This window comes from Ambystoma mexicanum, chromosome 2q, assembly GCF_040938575.1.
Source record: "Ambystoma mexicanum isolate Mex_15411 chromosome 2q, UKY_AmexF1_1, whole genome shotgun sequence".
Classification (NCBI taxonomy): Eukaryota; Metazoa; Chordata; class Amphibia; order Caudata; family Ambystomatidae; genus Ambystoma; species Ambystoma mexicanum.
Window position 1 is genome coordinate 1,412,670,053 of NC_090924.1, and position 14,552 is coordinate 1,412,684,604.

The following is a 14,552-nucleotide window of genomic DNA, read 5'->3' on the forward strand; positions in this document are numbered from 1 at the left end:
AACGTTCTGCCTACGTTTTGTTCCTCTCCTGACTTTTGGAGTCAAGTAAAGCCATTTTTCTTCACTAAGCTCATCTGTTTTGGGGGCACTAATCAGACCCTATGGCTACCAGTGCAGAACTGTTTATTTTACGCTGCATTCTTCACCTTACCATGAGATGCCGTAGGGATACTTTGTGTATTACTTTGTTTTTGGTAATTTCGTGATTATTTGTGTGATGTTTCCCAGACGCTCTGGTGACGGAGATTTTCCTGCCATGTTTCTTTTTATTGTCGCTTGCACTTTTGCATTTGACAACTTAATGCCTTTTATACAACCATGTACTCTAAAATGACTGTGCCACAAATGTTTGCCTGTCCTTTCGCCATCTTGTATTTTGTTTAGCGCCTTCTCTCAAACGGGTTGCCATGGATGGTATGCCCATTCCATGGGTAAGCTTCAGCTTTCACTGGCAACGAGGCAGTAGGTGTTTGTTTGCCACTGGCCATTTTAATGGAGCCATCCGTTATTATTGTGCTTGGGCAGACTCCAGCTCGAATTCAGGATAAATGCAGCCGTTCATCAGATTGTCCCTTGAGACAAGACCCCAACGGATTGAATCTTTAATCTGTGCTTCAACCCTGGAACCAGTGGGAACGATCAGTCTTGACCCCTGCTTGAGGACCTTGCACTTGGAAGCCTTCAGAGGTGTCCAGGAACCATACTGTGGGCTAACCAATTTCCTTGTGGGCTCCCTAGCTGCATCGGTCATAGTTGTTGGGGGTGTTTTCCTAAGATTCTACTGGTAGTAAGACTTTAGTAAGCTATCCCAGTTGTTTGTAGATCCTGTTGGGGAGAATTCTCATTTTGGTGCTAATTCCCTACAACCTTAGAGACCCCCAGCTCTTTTGCTGGACTTTAGGATTTTTTAATTTTAACCCTGGAGTGAGTGAGACCTTTTTCTCACTCATGTGTTTTGACCTGATTTGGATGATGTGTTTCCTTTGTTTTTGGAGTCTGACAAACTCCATAGGCATCTACTTTTTGTATGGTTACACAAAGCATCTTCAGTGCGGTGCCACAGAGAAATCCTTAGATTTCTCATGAGGTTTAAATACTTTTTCTTGTGTGACCTTCTGTTCCCATGAATAGTCAAGTGAAATTGACTTTACTTACCTTTTCTCTGTGTCTCCAGCACACACCTTATGTGGAGTGCTGGGTGGTTACCTAGTAGCCCCTTATCCTACATTCTCATGTAAAACAATGTATGTTACCCTCACTACTTTAAATGGCTGGTGGCAGTGGTTTAATTTCCCTACCATTGTGTGTTTCGACCGCAGGCTGAATCTTCAGCTGCTATATAGCCCCCATGGGTAACCATTTTTTCCAAATGGCCCTGGTCTTCTTTTTTCACCATTTTATGTTTGTGAGGTCTTTCTTTGGTTTTGCTATGTACGCCAAGCCATGTTTGAGCCCTTTGTTTGTTTTGCCTTTGGCGGGCGTCAGTCCTGAAACATGCTTCTGGCTCCAGTGTGTCTGGAAAGGCAGGATGTGAGGGAGGATCCTGAAACCCCCCTGTCCCTTTGTCTGTAGGAGTACGTGAATGCAACCAGTCCTGATTGGCTGACTGGCTGTCCTTTTAAGGACAAGCCACCCTGCTGTTTTAGTGACAGCCTGGGCTGTGTATCAATGGGAGAAACATGCTTAAAAGGCGAGGGTTTTTGGGACTAGAGTGAGAGCCGACCACTGGAAGAAACACCAGACGAAACCGCGAATGAAGCTTGCAGCATCCTCCTGTGCCTTTGAATTGCCCAGTAAAGCCCTGCTGCTGTGCTGAAACTCCTTTTTCTGATCGACAAGAGAAGCTCCGGACAGGTCGACTTTTTCTCTTGGGTTAGTAGGACCAACTAACCCTGAGACGAACTCCTCTGGATCATCTGCCCTGATTGGCTGTATTTCTTCACTGATGCAAGAACCGAGGGCCAGCAGTAGATAAATCTGTAGTCTAGTGCAATGTCTGCAATTCGTCCAGAAGCTCCAGGACCCTCCTAAGGACCCTCCAGAAGCAGGACGACCAGAGCTAGAGTCCCCTCACCAGAGTGCAGGAGTGAAGGAAGCCCAACCGGTATCCGAGATCCGCATTGGTGCTGTTTACCACGCGCTGAAACCGCAAAGTGTCGCTTTTTCCTGAAAAGAGTCTGTAGCTGCCGCTGTCTTCCATATTGCTGCCGCAGTAGTCCTCCATGCATCCTCCCTCTTGTCCCCACGACTGAGGTTCTGGAACCCAGGTTCTGCATCTCGGCAACAGGACAGAATCCAGCTGGATCACTCTTCTTCAAACCAGAGATATGGTTCAGACGTTTGGTACTAACCTCAGTGTCTTTAGCTGTGTTCTTCTCAGTTGAGACTTGCATTGGCTACTTTTGTTAGTTGATTCCAACTCTGCTTTTCACAAGTGTAACAGCTTGTTCCCCTAATAGTGATTTCTACAAAACTCAAACTTTGTGCAAGGCTTTTACAATCTAAGAAGTGCCTCGGCTTGATAAACTGTGCTCCAATTGACTTTGGCTGTCCTGTCCCTGCAGACTCTTCTAGTCCATTGACTTTGATATTTCTATCCCTCATAGGTGGGAACTTGTTTTTAACTGTTATGGCTGGGAAAGGCTTGTCTAAATCTCATTGGAAGATTAATTGTCCTCACCTATACTGAGAAGCTGTTTTAACCTTTTTCATTCCTTTAACCTTTCCTTTCTGCAACATCAGAATCTGCAAAGTATAACTACTGGTATATAAATGCCATTACTGTCCTTGTGATTGAAGTCACCTCTGCGTGTAGGAAGGGTGTAAAAAGTATCTCTGAAGAGTATCTACTTACTTGTACTGATTCTGGAAAAGTATTTTAAAGTATGTTTGATTGTTACATGCCTTGCCCCTTTTAAAGAAAGCTTATTAAAAACTGATTATAAATAACTATTTATAACTGAAACCTTGAGTATTAGTGTTACTTGGCTACTTGCATTTGTGAATTTCATTGCTACAGCTCACGTTTACCCCTCTTGAGATACGTGACACTACCAACTTGTGTAGTACAACCCTATACCAAAAGGTGGGATTACCTAGTACCAAGTAGACCAATGTTGTTTAGTCTCACACAGTGTTACTACATCACTTCTTACCTAACAGATCCCCAACTCTTAGTTTCAGTCTGTACTTGCTCAGGACCTTGGTAGAGTGGCAGAGCAGTCAGGCTTATCTTAAGAGGAAGATGTGAGCTGTAGGCAAGTACACCAAATCTAGTTAGACAGGCACAGCAAAGAAGCACTTACACTTATAAGTTATGTAAAAGTATATATTACATTTACACCAGAATCAATTTAATTACTTGAGACGTTTATACCAGAAGACTTAGGAATGCTTGATAATACACTTTAAAGGGCACTTTTACTTTTGTGTTTGTTCGTGGTTACTTTTGTAGCAACGTTGGAAAGGGAAAAGTATTATCAGTTATGGCTCACTCATGCGGTTTTTCAACGGTGTATACGGAGATCCATTTACTCTGCAAACACATATAGTAAAGTCATTTAGAGAGGAAAATGTTTAGTGTTACATGAGCTTAGTCCAATGTTCTAGAGACTGTTTCTTCGCAAAGTAAGTCCTAAAACGCAACTCTAACTATAGGCATGTCGGAGAGGACTTGAAGTCTTGACAAGCAGTGAATAATGAAGAGTTCCTGTGGATTTCTTCCAGTCTCTAGTGTTATTGAAGCAGCAAATTAACAACCAACAAGGGAGACCTTAAAACGGACTCGAGAAACGGACACAAGCAGCAGCTTGTGTCTGGAGTAAGAAGGGGTAGCCCTGGACACTCTGAAGCGACTTCTTGGAATCGGGTAAGCAACACCTTTTTCCCCCAGTACCTTAGGTTAAAAGAAATGTTTGTGCTGGATGCTCCGTGAGGTTGCAGCTCTGGACCCGACCTGCAGATTCCTTGGTCTGGTGACTGAAGGCAGGCCAATGTATGGGATCTCTTAGCAGCAGTCTCAAGGGAGGGCCTGTAGCATGGCTGTCAGCAACTTATTGGTTGACTCTGCGGTTGTGGCGCCTTTTCTGCAGCACTACCAAGGGACACGGATCGTCTGGTCAATCCTCTTCGCTGCCTGCAGTCCCATGCTCTGATGAGGGGGTCTGGGCGAGTTGGATAAGATCTCTGCAGGGTCCTTGGGGTTTCAGTAAATATTTGGACGGATTCGGCCTTTCCACAACGATACACTGGCAATGGGCAGTAGGTCTCCCAGTATTTTGGTTACGCAGCTCTGGAAACTCCTAGGACCTGGCGAGATGGCTTTTTTTTCAAAGTTTGTCTTTGGTTGCACAGATAACAAGCTCAGGACCGCAGTGGGCTTCGGTGTTGCAAATGGTCTGCAGGCGTCTCTGGTCGTTGTCTTGGTTACTTCAGCTTCCAGTGGTCAACTTGCTTTTTGCTCCAGAAGCCTCACCTTTTATACAGTTCCAGCACACACTCCTCTGCAGTCTCTCTCTGCATTTTACAGTAAGAGGCATTTGGCTGTCCAATCAGGACAGCCATATCCCCTGTGGGAGCTGGACCTATTCAGGCATTCTGACGGGCAAAGGACAGGGGGTGGTAAACTCCTCTCCCACTTCCTGCTTGCCCAGACACTCTGGAGCCAAGGCAGGGATACACAAGGTATCCCGCCAAAGCTAAAACACACACCCAGGCCTCCCCCCTCCCAGAATAGTGTAAGGGCTGACAAAGAACAACCACACTTCTGTCCTCCCTCTGTTCCCCCTTCCTTACTTTGTCGCGCTTTGAAACACTTGTGTATAGGCGCATTACAAATGCCATATCATATCACGCTAGTAATGGCGTAAAAAGGAGGGTCCCAAGTTCATACTTGGGTGCCCCTATTGTGCACTACCAAGGCTATGGATATAGCCGGCGGTACCAAAAAATACACAATAGTTGGTTGAACACGTACACTGCCACCAGCCACAGGAGCAGACAGAAGGGGGAAATACCAGGTATTCCTTTGGGCACTCCACTGAAGGTGGTGTGTTCCAATCTCTGTCTATAACGTTTTGGGAGAGATACTAAGTATCTCTCTATTCCTGAGATCTGTAGTTACTTGGGGATATTAAAAAATGATCTTAAAGGAGGACCCTAAGGGTCCCCAGCAAAACTGCAGATACGGAGATGTCCTCCAGTAGTAAAACACAGATGCCTTTAGGAGCTATGGAGCAGACCGACTCCATAGTCCAGGTAGAATACAAAGAATAGAGTTCCAAAAGACAGAGCTCACAAGAATGAATGAGTGGAAAAAGGCTCCACTCATTCACGATTGAAAGAAAAAGGTCCAGAAGTCCAGCAATAAGTGCTGAGCGTCTGATTAGGAGAAGGGATGAAGCATACAATTAATTCAGACATTAGATTCTGCATACCCTCGACTTGTGAAATAGAGACCTCCCTATACAGTTGCAGCTCTACAGCCTGTTGAAGGCTGTTGCAGGACCAACTCCTATGTTTCAGCCACATGGATCGACTTCTGCAATTTCTTCGAAGTGGCGATTACTGATCTCCACTTGCATCATGTCCTGGGTGGGTCACGTGAGGTTATCGGCAATATGGTGGTGCTTTCTTCTTCGTGTCAAGGTCACACAGCTGTCCATTAACCGGAACATTCTCACCAGAGCGTGGAACCACAAACTAGCCGGACCCAATCCCAGTGGCGAAAGTGACCTCTGTACCAGTGTCCGTCAGATACCCTCCAACAAAACCAAGACGTGGAGTTCGGGGATCCAGTGAATTCAGGAGCTTCTAAATTGGTCACTGAGTGAATCCGAGTACAGGGAATGAGCAAACATACCTCTTCCTTCCACCCTACCTCCATAGGATTCAACAGCCGTAATGTCCTTGCCCTACCTCTTCACCTCCCTTACCATGTTAGGGGGCATTATGGGCAAGGATCCCCCCCTGGGCTTGCTCTAAGATGGTTGGATTGGGAAACCCTTACAACTGCCTGTTGTCTTTGTCAACACATGTTCAGATTCTTTTAATGTCCTGTCGACTTCCGAAAAGAGCTGTATTGGTTACTTGAGACTTGGGACTCTTAGGGTACTGATCCCCATCTTTTCTAGCTAGAGAAGGCTTTATAATCGATCTACATGATTTGGATGTGGCAGAATTGTTTGCGGTGGAATTAACCGCAGTCCATTTCGCCGCAAATATGATTTTACAGCGGCAAAACCCTCCAAATCTATTCCCCCCACACTTAACTTTTGGACGTCCGCTGCCTCTTCCGACCATACAGTGTCCGTTCCATCCCTCTAACGTGATCAGATCCGACGCTGCATGGTCCCAGTCGCTTTTTTTTCTCGGTCCCCCGCCTCCAATCTCCGGGAAGCGGGGGACGCCCCCGCTACTCCGCAAGCCCATCACCCCTGCTCCCTATGTTCATTATTGATTACCCAATTTGATCGATCAATGGTACTGGCCGAATTCAGACAGATTTACCATACAATCAGTAACATTTTATCAAATTGGGTAATACCTTTTTAAACCTTAAACGCCATGCAGTTTTATAAAAATGAAGCACATTTTAAAATAAATGTTTCTTACCTGTTCTCTACTTTGATTACTTACCTTGTTTTTTTATTCACTTACCTTGCTACACCACTGTTCCTAAGACTTGTATACCTGTGTTTAAAAGTAATGTGTTGACACTCTGTAGCCAGAGCAACCTAAAACTTAATGTGTACATAATAGTGCATGTTTAGTATGATACTTACCTGCGGTTTTTTATTAGTAAGAGTTTGTCAAAGGCCTAAATAATTGCATGTTTTATTCATTCTGATTACTTGTATTATTATCTGTGTGTGCTTTACTAAGCCCTTCACTATTCACTCTAAGTCCAAGCCTTGCACCTCAGTCGCACTACCCAGATAGTTTGGTTAGACATTGGTGCTGTTTCCTGTCACCAGAATTGGGTGGCCAATCAGTCTGTCCACGATGCTGATTATAAAAATACATGTCAACAGTAAGCAAGCTGTTATCCTTATGTGAGCATGCAAGTGGAGTTTACAACGTATTGTGCTCACTTACAAACCACTGCCGGATTTATGTTCCATTTTCATCTGCAGAAGACTAGAGGGGGGGTAGCTGCACACATCTGCTCTTTTTGCAAAATCTTGCTTTATCGTCTCCTCCAGAAGCATAGGTCTGCTAGCTTTGGGGCGGCAGATGGGACTTGCGTACAGACTGTGCATGTAGCATCAGATATTCTTTAGGTTACCATAGAGAAAGATAACAAAATGTTGTTCACACAGATGTGGCTGCTAGAGGTTGGCTGTAGCTTCCCTTTTTTTATTCTGCTAGGAGTACAACTAGCCAGGCTTAATACAGCAGAAGATTGCCAACCGGCAAAAAAATTAACCAGCCACAATGGTTTCGCACCTAGAAACACTTGTGTACAGGCGCTTTATATATGACTTATCATAGCAATGGTGCAATTTCTAACTTGATTCTCTTTAATGGATCTGTATTCCTTGAACCTTGTGTATCCTAGGAACTGTCATGATCTCTGCTTCCAAAAGGTCAGGGTTTTCCCAACTCCCTTGGAAGCAGATCCATAACCCAGGTTCCGAAGGCCAACCAGTCCCAATTGGGACCTTTTGGACCCAGTCCTGGCGCCAGTGGCACCAGGCTCATAAATGTGCCCAGTCCCAGCGCTGGAAGCGCCGGGCTCATGATGCTTGGGTGGACTTACCTGCTGCAGACCATGCTGCTTACTTGCCTGCCAGCTGAGCCTCTGATCCTCTTCTGTTTGGAACTACTTTTCCTGTTGGGTGGGGCAGGAGCCACTCCCTAGATTCAGAACACTGGAACTCTTCTGGAAAGCAGGAACTCTTTTCTTACCTAGGCGTGGCTGTGGAAGGAGACACCTAAGCACTACAGGAGGCTATTTAAACCACACCCGGTGGATGAATCTTGCTTTGCGTTATTCTGCATCCTCTGCAGCAGAACGCTCATCGTGTCTTCTGCATCGGATCCTGGGCCTAAGGAAAAAGGCTTACCATCCTGAATCCAGTCTTCAGCAACACCTATAAAGACAAGAAAGAACAGGTTAGCATTCCGGCATCTGAAAGACAAAGGCTTACCTACTCTTCGTGCGCTCCGGAGGTCTTCACACTGCATTCCGGCATCTGAAAGACAAAAGCTTACCGACTCTTTGCACGCTCCGGAGGCCTTCGGCGCTGCATCCTGCATCTGAAAGACAAAACAAGGTGCGTTTAAAGACATTGGGGAACTTTGATACTCACGTGCCATTACTCCTTTCCACATCAACCCCAGTGGGTATTCCGGCACCCTGCAGCCGCTCCGAACTCGTACCTGCAAAATAAAAGAAAGTTAGAGCGCATCGTGAAGCAGGCAACAAGCGCTTACTTACGTGCTTCCAAGCGCTTCTATTCATCATACGGACTCCATCTTCAACTCACTTCAGCCCGCCATCGCCGGAACCTGCAAAACAAGAGACATCATTGCTAAAGACTTTAAAGACAATAGAATTACTCGAAACTTACCGTTCGTGCAGTAAACGACGGACAGCAGTCCTCTGAAGTCAAGAGGCCTGCGCTACCGATCCAGTGAAGAAACTGGTTACAGCACCCTGCCCCGAGGCAGATGGAGAGCTCGGCATTCACTTACCTAAGACATCTTACTCTTGAAGTCAGGCATACAGTGCACAGAGGTCCAGCCCAAAGAGCCAACCGGGTGCTACACATCACCTTTGAAGATACGGTAGTCGCCCAGTCAAGACCGGCGCCTCTGCGAGAATCAGGTGAGCGTTACAGGAACAGTACTAGAGTCTACAGGCACTAGGAGTGTTAATATTGAAGAAACAGAGGACTTTCTTTAATAGGCCCTTTCTGGGTGTCAATTTTCGAAAGTGTGGAAGCTCTATGGGAAACATAATGCCCACTTCAGAAGCCTGAGACACCTATGCCAGACATGTTGGTAAAAGCAAGATAGAAAAAAAGCTGTTTGTTGATATAGCATTACAGATGGTAAGGAGGTATGTTGGGAATCTTCATAACCAGCCCGGTGGGAGCTGCAACTGTGCTGAAGTAAGGCTCTGACACAGAGGTTACATGTTTTTTGTTTAAGACTTTTATTTAAAGAAATTGGTATGTTGGAAAACTGCATCTCAGTCCTTAAAGCTGAGGGGCTTTTCTACGTCAAAGAATACTAACGAGAATGTCAGTATGTCAAATAAAATGCCAGTCAACTGTCGTGTCCAAAAAGCTTATTTCGAGTGGATTGTGTCCTCCAACATATTCCTCATCTTAGATGTATTCCATCCAGCTTTGCTGCTCTTCGGAAATTTTTTCGTCAGAAGGCGCCGTACGTCGATGTCGTTGAGTCGATGGTCCCTCGAAGGCCTCTGTCGAGGGCGACGTCATCGGGTGTATAAGTAGTACGCGCGGCGCCCTTTGGCCTCCGTTCCGTTTTTCCGCAGTTACGTTGCTTCGGACATTCTGTGCGCCTCGAGTTCTGTCAAGAAATATAATATAACGAGAAGTAATTATGTCCTCGTCATCGACGCCGACCACGACCCTGAGATCGGGTTTTAAGAAATGCAAGTCGTGCGGCTCAAAAATGTCGATCACGGACCCGCACCGCAAGTGTTTGTGGTGTCTCGGGGAGGGCCACGACATGGAGGCCTGTTCGAAGTGTCAGGCGATGACGGGGAAGGCCTTGCGAGAAAGGAGAGGAAAGCTACAGGTAGGTCGGAAGGATCGAAAAGCTTCCAGCGTCGAGTCGAGACCCCATGGGGAAAAATCTCCTCGACATGAAAGGCATCGATCTAGATCCCAAAGTGATTCTCATCGCTCGTCGTCTTCGTCGAAAAAGTCGAAGAAACAACGCCATAGGTCTCCCTCCACCTCATCGTCAGACGAGTCTCCGAAAATTAAATGCCCCACAAAACATTCGTCTACCAAAGAGTGGGACGCATTCAGGGTCAAAATGTTAGAGGTGTTTGAGAAGGCGAAGCCTCGGTCCGCGCCTTCTTCGGAAGCCGGCCGGGAGCGGCATCGCTCCGACTCTCGCGCACACGAGGCCGGGTAATCGTAAAAGGAAGGATAGGGAACCTTCCAGGACGCAGAGCGATAAACGCTAGAGTCGAGTCAACCGCTCGGTCATCGACGCCGTCTAATACCTATCACACCTCTAAGGCCGCCTCGACGCCCTCGAAGCAGACCCTGTCGACGACCACTATGTCATCGACGCCTTTATCGACGTCGACGCCGAAACCCTCGGCGCCAAAGGCTCCAACCAAGCCAGGGCAGCCAGAAAAATAGAAGGAGAAAGTTACAAAACATGTAATTTCTTCAGAGACTGGTACTACACCTCTTCCTCCTCCTCTCCCAGATAAGGTTTTCAAGCCTCTCCCTAGGAAGGAGTTTTTCAAATCCTTGACCTCAATTTTTGAGGAACAGGAGAGATCCGAGGAGGAAAATGTACCTTTTGGATTGGAATATGGCACCCCAAATGTCCCAGAATGTTTGATCTCAGAGGAAAGCAGAATGAGGGATTTGGTGGAGTTTTTACACAATGCAACTGGCTTTGCCACCTCTCCTGAGAATTACTTTGGTAGACCAGATCCAGGAGAGCCTGCCAGTCCATCTTACCGTCAGTTAATGACCAAGGTGGTAGATTACTTGGGATGGGCTAGACCACCAGCCCAATTCGTCCAGGAGGATTTAACGGACATTGGACCATGCTCCCACTGAAGACCCAGTACTACCTTTTCATGTAGCCTTACAAAACAGGGTGGCCAAGAATTGAGAAACTCCGGATTCTATTCCTCCGGTAAATAAATCTCTCACATCAAACTACCGCCCAGCCAGTAGCGACCCCGGCTATCTGTCAAAACATCCAACTCCCGAGAGTTTGGTCATACAGGCAGCCACAGCTTCCAACAAACTTGCGTACCCATCTATCCCTCCAGACAGGGACGATAAGCGTGTGGATGGTTGGACACGGAAGGTATTTTCAGCCGGGAGCATGGCATTAAAATCTGCCAACTCCACATGTGCCTTGGCAAAATTTTTGTACACTTATGGGAGTGCATCGCAATGGCGGCGGAGCACATACCAGAAGGGGAAGAAAGGGAAGGTTTCCTAGCCATCGTTAGAGATGGAAAGGATGCCATGCAGGAATCCCTTCAATCTGGATTGGACACTGCGGATAGTGTTAGCAGGTCCATGGGCACTAGCACGGTAATACGCAGGTTTGTGTGGTTATGGAAGTCTGTTTTTGCACCGGACGTACAGAACCGCCTCCTGAACATGCCTTTTGACGGGTCTCACCTTTTTGGCAACAAGGCTGACGAGAGCCTTGAGAGGTTGCAGACCTCAACAGCAGCGACCAAATCTTTAGGAGCTGCTATTAGTCAACCTCAGCCGTTTCGTGCGCAAGGGCAATCATGGAGGGGACGATACTATCATTATTACACCTCATACGGGAAGGCTGAGAGGAATGGCCTGTCAAAGGGGCCAAAGAAAGGCCACTCGTGGTGGACGAGGAAAACGTGCTAAGCCAGCTCCAGCCTTTTTGCCACCAGCAGCTGCAACATCCGCCACAAAACCACTTTGAGGACTTGCACCACAAAACACCTGTAGGGGGCAGGCTGTCGCAGCATCTGCAAGAATGGCGAGCCATTACTTCAGATGTTTGGGCTCTAGAAATAATAGCCCAAGGCTATTGCCTTCCTTTTCTAAAGCAACCTCAAAGCAATCCACTAGGGAGACACCCGTTGAAACTTTCAAACCTGATCCTACAGCAGGAAGTTCTAACCCTGCTGGAGAAAGGTGCTATAGAACCAGTACCTGCAGCGGAGAGGAACAAGGGTTGGTAATCCCCGTATTTTTTGATCCCCAAAAAGGACGGAGGACTGAGACCGACTTAAGAAACTTGAACAAGTTCCTCAGGAAGGACAAGTTCAAGATGGTTACCCTTTCTCAGATCCTTCAGGCCCTTCAACTCCAGGACTGGAAGGTGTCATTGGACCTCCAGGATGCTTATTTTCATCTGCCGATTCATCTCAAACACAGAAAGTAGTTGGCGACTCACACTATCAGTTTCGAGTCCTGCCATTCGGGTTGACCTCCGCCCCGAAGGTCTTCACCAAGTTAATGGTAGTGGTGGCAGCGCACCTCAGGAGAGGGGGGGGATTCATGTCTACCCCTACCTGGACGATTGGTTGATCAGAGCGCTCTCTGCCGAGCAAGCACTGGATCATCTGAAAGTCACCTGCCACTTCCTCCACAAACTGGGCTTCTCCCTCATTTTAAAGAAGTCTCAAATGACACATTCCCAACAGCTTCAGTACATAGGAGCTGTATTAGACAAATCCTTGGGAAAGCGCTCGCCTCCCAAGACGAGGGCTGAAGGCATTCTTCAGATGGTTTCCAAATTCCAAAATGCCCAAAATCTCCAGGCTTACGACTTTTTAAGGTTGCTTGGCCTCATGGCATCTTGCATCTTTCTGGTGCCAGAGGCACGCTTGAGGATGAGATCCCTTCACTGGGCCCTAAAGACTCAGTGGTCCCAGTTCTCGGGTCAAATGACGGATCTTCAGATTCCGAACAAGGTCAGACAAGACCTTCTATGGTGGACCTGTGCAGAGAACATCCTAAAGGGGGAACCATGTTGACAACCATGGCTGGAGATCCCAGTAGTGACGGACGCCTCACTCCTAGGGTGGGGAGCACATGCCAACGATTTGACAGTAAACGTTTGTTGGTCTCCATCGGAGTCCAAACTACATATCAACCTTTTGGAGCTGAGGGCAATCAGACTAGCGCTGAAGGCCTTCCTGCCGTCTGTCAGGGGAAAGAATGTCCTGATAATGACGGACAACACAGTGGCCGTGCACTATCTAAACAAAAGAGGTGGTGTGGGGGTCACTACCCCTGTGCAGAGAGGCAATGCAGCTCTGGTATTGGGCGATTCAGGAAGGAATCTCTTTAACGGCAATTCATCTAGCCGGGGAAGAGAATATGACGGCAGATGCTCTGAGTAGGCAGAGCACGGTGTCCCACGAATGGGAATTGGCTCAGGAAGTCATTGAAGAGATCTTCGCCCTTTGGGGAACCCCTCAAGTAGACCTATTCGCAACCAGTACCAACCGAAAATGCGAAAGGTATTGCTCAAGGGAATTTCCCCCGAGAGGAGCCCTGTGTTAGGCAGAAACCTGTGCAGTTCCCTTTGGGAACACTGCAAAATATTTAGGATTACATGTGTTGGCAATAAACCCACTTGGTAGCAGTCTGTACCACCCAGGTTTACCTGGTAGCTGTGGCTGAGCAGTCAGACTTCCCTCAAGAAGAGTTAGGCAGTATGCAACGTATACAGAATAGGCACTCAGATACAATAATACAAGCAAACACTGACCAGAGCTTTGGTATCAAAGTATATAATTATTTATTTAAAAACACACTATTTGAGACACTCCAGCACTCTTATTGTAAAACACTCTAAACACAGTTACTATTATAATATATACAACCCTTATTCCTTATCAGATAAGTCTTAGTTAACACCACTTATTTCCAAACAGAGGGGAGCACTTAACTATAGATGGCACTCCAATAAGTTCATGAAGAAGGGAGGGAAAAAGACAGAATATGGAAAGATACACCACTCTAAGATTTAGGAACACTATTAGCAAAGCAGAAGAGCAAAAGTCACTTGTGAGCCAAAGTCCATAGGCTGGGCCCACTCTTAGAGAGAGCAGAGCACAAATGCGCCCAAGATCACACAGTTACACTAGGCTTTAAAAGTCTTGCAGAGAGTTCGAAAAGAGTTTAGAGAGGCTCAGAAAAGTTTAGCCAGGGTGTCCCAGGCTAACCCAGGTTCGAAAGCCGGGGGCTAAATCTACCCCGTACAGTCGGTGGCAAGGGAAGCCAGGCGGAACACGGCACCTTAAGTGGGAAGGATCCTCCAGTGGTGGCAGTTGTTCCTGGCAGCGGGTGCAAGTCTCGGCGTCGTCCAGGGGAACAGAAGATCTTGACCTGGAGGAAAGCTGAAGGTCGTTGCACTGCCAGGGAAGAAACCAGCCGCGGAGTTTTCCAGTTAAAGGTATTACCCTTTATTTTGCGGTCGTGGTAAAACGTGGTATTCCGGTTGCCGGGGTGCTTGGCACAGGCAAGGCGGCCACGAGATGCGTCGGGAAGGCGAAAAGACGGTGAAACTGGTTATCCCCACCAGTCAAAGGAAGAAGACTCTCCGGCGGGAGATCTCCTCTGTCGTTGGGAAAAGTGGTGAGACGGTCCAGCAGGGCTCCACCGGTGGTGTCGTGGCAGGTCGGCTCAGCTTCTCCATCGTCGGATTCTTAGGTCATGTGGCGACTTCTGAAGTTCCAGTCCCCAAAGCCCTGCTTTTATGTAGAAAACCCCCATTCACTCAGCCTAGCTGTCACTCAAACATGCTAAGTGGTGAGCCGGCTGGCTCACCACTTGGGCCAATCAGGACGGAGTGCGACTTGAGTTGCCTAG

General features: G+C 47.2%; 1 protein-coding gene across 2 annotated transcripts in view; it reads left to right on the forward strand.

Annotated features, from left to right (window-relative positions):
* ANKRD28 (ankyrin repeat domain 28) overlaps positions 1 to 14,552 on the forward strand; it is a 1,823,421-nt gene that overhangs the window by 912,190 nt on the left and 896,679 nt on the right. The gene's annotated exons all lie outside the window — the stretch shown is intronic.